The sequence below is a fragment of the Panthera pardus genome, unplaced genomic scaffold (genome assembly GCF_024362965.1).
Source record: "Panthera pardus isolate Hobbes unplaced genomic scaffold, ASM2436296v1 HiC_scaffold_16, whole genome shotgun sequence".
Lineage (NCBI taxonomy): Eukaryota > Metazoa > Chordata > Mammalia > Carnivora > Felidae > Panthera > Panthera pardus.
Window position 1 is genome coordinate 8832752 of NW_026526721.1, and position 5959 is coordinate 8838710.

A 5959-nucleotide genomic window follows, 5' to 3' on the forward strand; every position below is an offset into this window, starting at 1 on the left:
CCAGAAATAAAAGAGTGACATTTGAATATTTTAATAAATCACAGAAATGTGGGATTTCAAGTGGCCAACGGAAGGGAAAAAAAACTAGAAAGCGCTGTGCCTCCATGATGAGGGAAATAAAATGAAATAATAAATGGAAGGTGTCCTGGGGGTGACCAGAGCAGAAGGCCCTCCATGCCACAGGCAGGGGCGTTCCATCAGAGTGGATTCGAATCTTGTGACTGTCCAGCTTTGCCCACACAAGACATTTCTTCTGCATAATTTATATGATGACATCAAAGTTCCTGGTTAGGAAGGAACGAAAACACTATATATTAGCTGTAAGTTACAAGGTCCAAGGAAATTTTTGGACAGATACTCAACTGTATTCACTTACGAGAAACGTCTGTTTGTTGTAAAATACGGTAATCACCTTGTAATGAAAAAGAGGATTTCAAAACTTTTTTTCCCCCATTTACAGCAGAATGTCTTTAACCAAATAAGAAGTTGAATCAGATTTTCATGATCATATATTTCAGTCAGCTGCCTTAAGCCCTTTCTGGATCAAGGCAGGGTACAATAAATAATATACATTTTAAAGTTAGATCTGGAAAATGTCACAGTGAGCCTGCTAGTTAGAGCCTGGACCACATAGATGTTCAAGAGAGGCGCCTGAGTGGCTCCATTGGCTAAGTGTCTGATTTCGGCTCAGGTCATGATCTCGTGGTTCATGAGTTCGAGCCCCAAGTCGGGCTGTGTGCTGACAGCTCAGAGCCTGGAGCTTGCTTCGGATTCTGTGTCTCTGTCTCTCTCTGACCCTCCCCTGCTTGCACTCTGTCTCTCTTTCTCTCTCTCTTCTCAAAAATAAACATTAAAAAAAAATTTTAAAACAAAAAGAGAGAACCTAACAATAGTTGTGTGTCCATGAGGCAGGCAAAGAGTGGTTGGCAAATTTTTCAAAAAGGAAAAAACAGGGAGGCTCCTGGGGAGCTCAGTTGGTTAAGGGTTCGACTCTTGCTTTCGGCTCAGGTCGTGATCTCACGGTTCATGAGTTCAAGTCCTGCATCAGGCTCTGTGCTGATGAAGCAGAGCCTGCTTCAGATCCCGTCTCCCTCCCTCGCTGCCCCTCCCTCCCTCACGCTCTAAATAAGTAAGTAAACAAACAGACATTTGAAAAAAGAAAAGGAAAAAGCAGGGTTAAGACTTCCACCAATCCGTTTGCTCTGTCTTTCCAGAGCTCAGTTTCTAACTCCCTGGCTTCTGCTTAAACTAGCCGGGCCCCCAAATAGAATGTTGCAAGTGGGGCAGCCCTCAGGGCTTCTGAGGTCAGATTGGTCAAACCCATTCTGTGGCCCTCTGTGCAATGTTGTCTCAGGCAAGTAAGGAAAATCTCTGACCTGCCGGGCTGTAGGGGTAGAATTCCGTTGGGAAGTCACAAAACTACCTAATTTCATTCACGTCACTCCAATGATAGGGTTAGAATACGACAGGGAGGGCCATCCATAGAGGAAAGAGCTGGAGAACTGGGTTAGACACAGGGCAGAATGTAGAAGGAAATAATAATATGTGTGTTTTCAGCCATGGCCTAAATTGGGAAGACCCATCCATGGATAAGGGATTATAAACCAAGATCAATGGTGCAAAGGGACCGTTTCATCCTGATCAATTTATGGCACCCGTAAGGAAACAATGGGAGTAGCGCCTGGAATTTTGCGCTGATAGAATCCAGTGAATTTTCATCTGCTTAACCCATGCTTTCCTGCCAAAGTGCTATACCCTATGCCGATCCAACAAAAACACATTTGAGAACACGCCGGCACCTCTTAAACCAATGAAGGAGACAAGAAAGTTGGAACATTAAGGCTTAAAATAAATGTTGGTCTGTGGAACCATTAATAAAAAATGGACTGCATTTGGCGTGGGTTTGTCCCACTGTCTTATTCCGAGTTGAAAACACTAATAAAAAAAAAATAATGTAGTCCTGAATGTAAAAACCATATTACCCCAGTCCTAAAGATTTCTCCTGTCAGGCAACCCCAGGGAGTTGTCAAAAATAAATAAAAGCTAAGCTAAAGAGAAAGTTATTGAGAAGGTGGGATATGGTAAGAGCTTTATATGTGGCATTCAGGAATGCTGGGTTGACAGACATAGCTAATTCTGGAAGAATAACTTCCTATTTGAATAACAAGTAAAAGGTGTTTAAAGAGAGAAAGGTTATATTTTACTTCAACAAGTCCAGCTTTGGGTGAGTGTTACATAAATATTGATTAAAAGCACTGTGTTTGTTTCCTTCACTTTGACGGATAGAAGGAATGGAAGGTCGTCAGCGTCTTTCCTCTTTGGCTGATGTCTTACAGAGATCAGATCTGCCAAGGCTCCGCTCCTATATTCAGGGGAAACCAAGAGTGTAGATTTTATATAATCTTAATTCAAAAAGTGTGTGTGTGGGGGGGTGGTGGGGAGAGTGCTCGTTAGCTTGGTATTTGGTCTGGCTTGCAGTTTGCAGTGTTGTTTTTCTTTTTTCAAACCTTTCTACACTGTAGAGTTTTTTGAAACTGCTAATGACATCAAACACTAAAGCACTCGAGGCACCATTTTTTTTTTCTGCTACCGTGTGAGGAACGTCCACGGACAGTCCATTTCTGCTTGCAGCAACCATCCATTTCTCGTGCGAAATTAAGTAATTTTCTACTTGTACGAGAAAGTTTATCCACAGTTCTCTTGGTTTTGACCCATCGCAGCGAAGGCACTGTACGTCAGCAGATCCACAGACTTAAAAGATTTTTAAAGCATTCAAACAAAAAATAACAGTACTAAAAAGGAGTCACATATCATAGTCGGACAGCAACAACAACAGCCACATGAAAGGTAACACAGTGTTTCTGGCACGATGGCCCAGCCTGTGTCCGTTTCGGGGACATCCCACTAAGACAGGGATAAGAGCCGGAGGTGAAGAAAGCAAGTCCTCCTCCCAGGTGAGAGTCTATTCTTTCTGATTTTCAGAGGGAGGTCCTTGCAAATCTCCTCTGCTGTCCTTGTTTTGTAAAAGACTTGACTCAGTTTGCAGTGTTTTTAATGGTGACCATCAGCATGGTGGCATTTACTAGACCCAGAGCGTGATGCCTTTCTTTGGGCCAGATCGTATAAGATGAGTCATCTCCCCGGAGGCTGAGCCCTGAAGAAACGCTTGACAGGACTATTCCCGCGGTTTCCCAAAGGGCAGTTTACCAGCCAGAGATGGTTTGAGCAAAACCCAACAGAGAGGTCAGGCCGGACGGTCGGAAGGACGCCCAACCCAGAAAATTAGTTATGCTCAGAGATCATGTGCTCGAACCTTCTAACTACCCTTTTGGTTCCTGCTCGGTTGGGAAGGCACACTAGTGCCCGCCTGTCAGTCTTTTAATTCTGATACTGGTGATTGTAGCGATACTACTGCAATGGAAGTAATTGTACTTTAGTGTACCGGTTATCCATCGCTGCGTAACAAAGTACCTCAACGCTACGCAGCCTAAAACAATCATCATTTTATTACAGTGCCCAGTTTGGTGAGTCACAAGTTCAGATAGAGCTTGGCTGGGCAACTTCTGTTGTACATGGTGTTCTTGGATGGAGGTCCTGGGTGGCACTCACCTAGCCAGTGGGCTAGTCTGGAGGGGCTATGATGTCTGGCACCTTGGCAGGGATAGCTAGACTATAGACTGGAGCACCCCAACATGGAGTGTCTCTGGGTGGTCGACCTTGCAGATAACTCAGGGCTCCAAGAGCAAGTGCTCCCTGTGAGCGAGGAAGAAGGTCATGACCTGTTATGACTCAGCCTCAGAAGTCACACTCACTCCGGATCCTGGTGGTCGAGGCAGTCAGAGAGCTCACCCAGATTCAAGCAGAGGAAGCTCCTTTCCCCCTTACCCCACCCCAACAAAGGGAGGAGTGGAAACAAGTACAGCCCTGTTTTAAAATGGCCGCAAATATACATGCACCCTATGTTTATTGCAGCATTATTCCAAGTTCTGGGAGCAGCCCAAGAGTCCACTGACAGATAGATGGATGAAGAAGATGTGAGATATATATATATATACACACACACACACACACACACACCGGAAGATGTGGTAAGATTTCGAATGGCAAGATTTCATTCTTTTTCATTTTTTCATGGCTGGACAATATTCCATTATATATATGTGTGTGTGTGTGTATGATGTGGTATATATATATATATATATATATATACACACACACACACACATACACACAAGATGTGGTACATATATGTGTGTGTGTATGTGTATATATATGGAAGGTGTGATATATATATATATGATGTGGTATATATATAGAGAGAAGATGTGATATATATATATATATATATATATATATATAAAGAAGATGTGTGTGTATATGATGTGATATATGTATATATATATGATGTGATATATATAAAAAATGTGAGATATATATATATGTATATATATATATATACACACACAATGGAATATTGTTCAGCCATAAAAAAAGAATGAAATCCTGCCATTTACAATGACATGGGGGGAGCTAGTGAGTATAATGCCAAGTGAAATAAGCCAGTCAGAGAAAGACAAATACCATACGATCTCACTCTCATGCAAAATTTAAGAAACAAGACAAACGAGCAAAGGAAACAAAAAGAGAGAGACAAACCAAGAAACAGAGTCTTAACTCTAGAGAACAGACTGATGGTTAGCAGGGGAGGGCGGCAGGTGGTGAGGAAAAGAGGGGATGGGGGTTAAAAAAAAACAGGCTCGGAATCACTGGCTGGTGCACAATAAAAATAACAGTAGTTTACATTTTTAGAGCATTGACTTCGGGCAACAAAATGGTCCGAAGGCTTTATTCCTAATTCTCGCAGTTGTAGGAGGCAGGCATCCTCACTGACCCTGCTGGCGCAGAGAAGGGACTCGTCATTTTCTCTCAGCTCCACACACAGCTTCCATGTGCCGAAGCCAAGATAAGAACTGGGGTCAGAACCAGCCTCTGGCCCTGGGCCGCAGGGCAGTGCTGGGTCGGCGTGGAGAGTTAAGTACGTCTGTTTTTCTCATTTGAAAAAGAAGATGGGGCACCTGGGCGGCTTAGGCGGGTGAGTGCCTGATTTTAGCTCAGGTCATGATGTCACACAGTTCATGGGTTCAAGCCTCAAGTCGGGCTTTGCGCTGACAGCACGGAGCCTGCTTCGGATTCTCTGTCTCCCTCCCTCGCTCTCTCTGTCCCTCCCGAACACCCCCCCCCCCACTCTCTCTCTCTCTCCTAAAGATAAATAAATAAGACATTTTTAAAAAATGAAAAAAAGAGATAAAATTACATGCTGAGAATGGTTAGTGGGGTGGTCACCGAATGTTGCAAAGGTTTGGAATGATTACTGAAGCGATAAACAAACAAATAAAGTTACTACAAGCAGCAAAAGCTCACAATTGCTGAGTACGTCCTATGTGCCAGGAAAGCTCTTTGTATTCATCTCTGTTTGCGAGGTTTCCATGCAAACTTTATTTGTATTAAGTTATTTAACTTTCACAACCACCTTATGAAATAAGTATGATAACCTCCATGTCATTAATGAAAACACTGAGGACTGAGAAGTTAATGCATATGCCAAGGTCAGACATCTAGTAAGCCATAGTGGGAGGATGTGTACTCTTAGAAGATTGTTTTGAAGTTCATATAAGAGAGTGTGTGAAAGCCCTTCTTACAAGTATAACTTCGGGGGGTGCCTGGGTGGCTCAGTCGGTTAAGCGTCTGACTTCGGCTCAGGTCATGATCTCACGGTTCATGAGTCCGAGCCCCGTGTTGGGCTCTGTGCCGACAACTCGGAGCCTGGAGCCTGCTTCGGATTCTGTGTCTCCCTCTCTCTCTGCCCCTCCCCTGCTTGCACCCTGTCTCTCAAAAAATGAATAAATGTTAAAAAAAATTTTTTTTTTTAATGGAGACCACTGTCTTCCTTGGGGTTCCA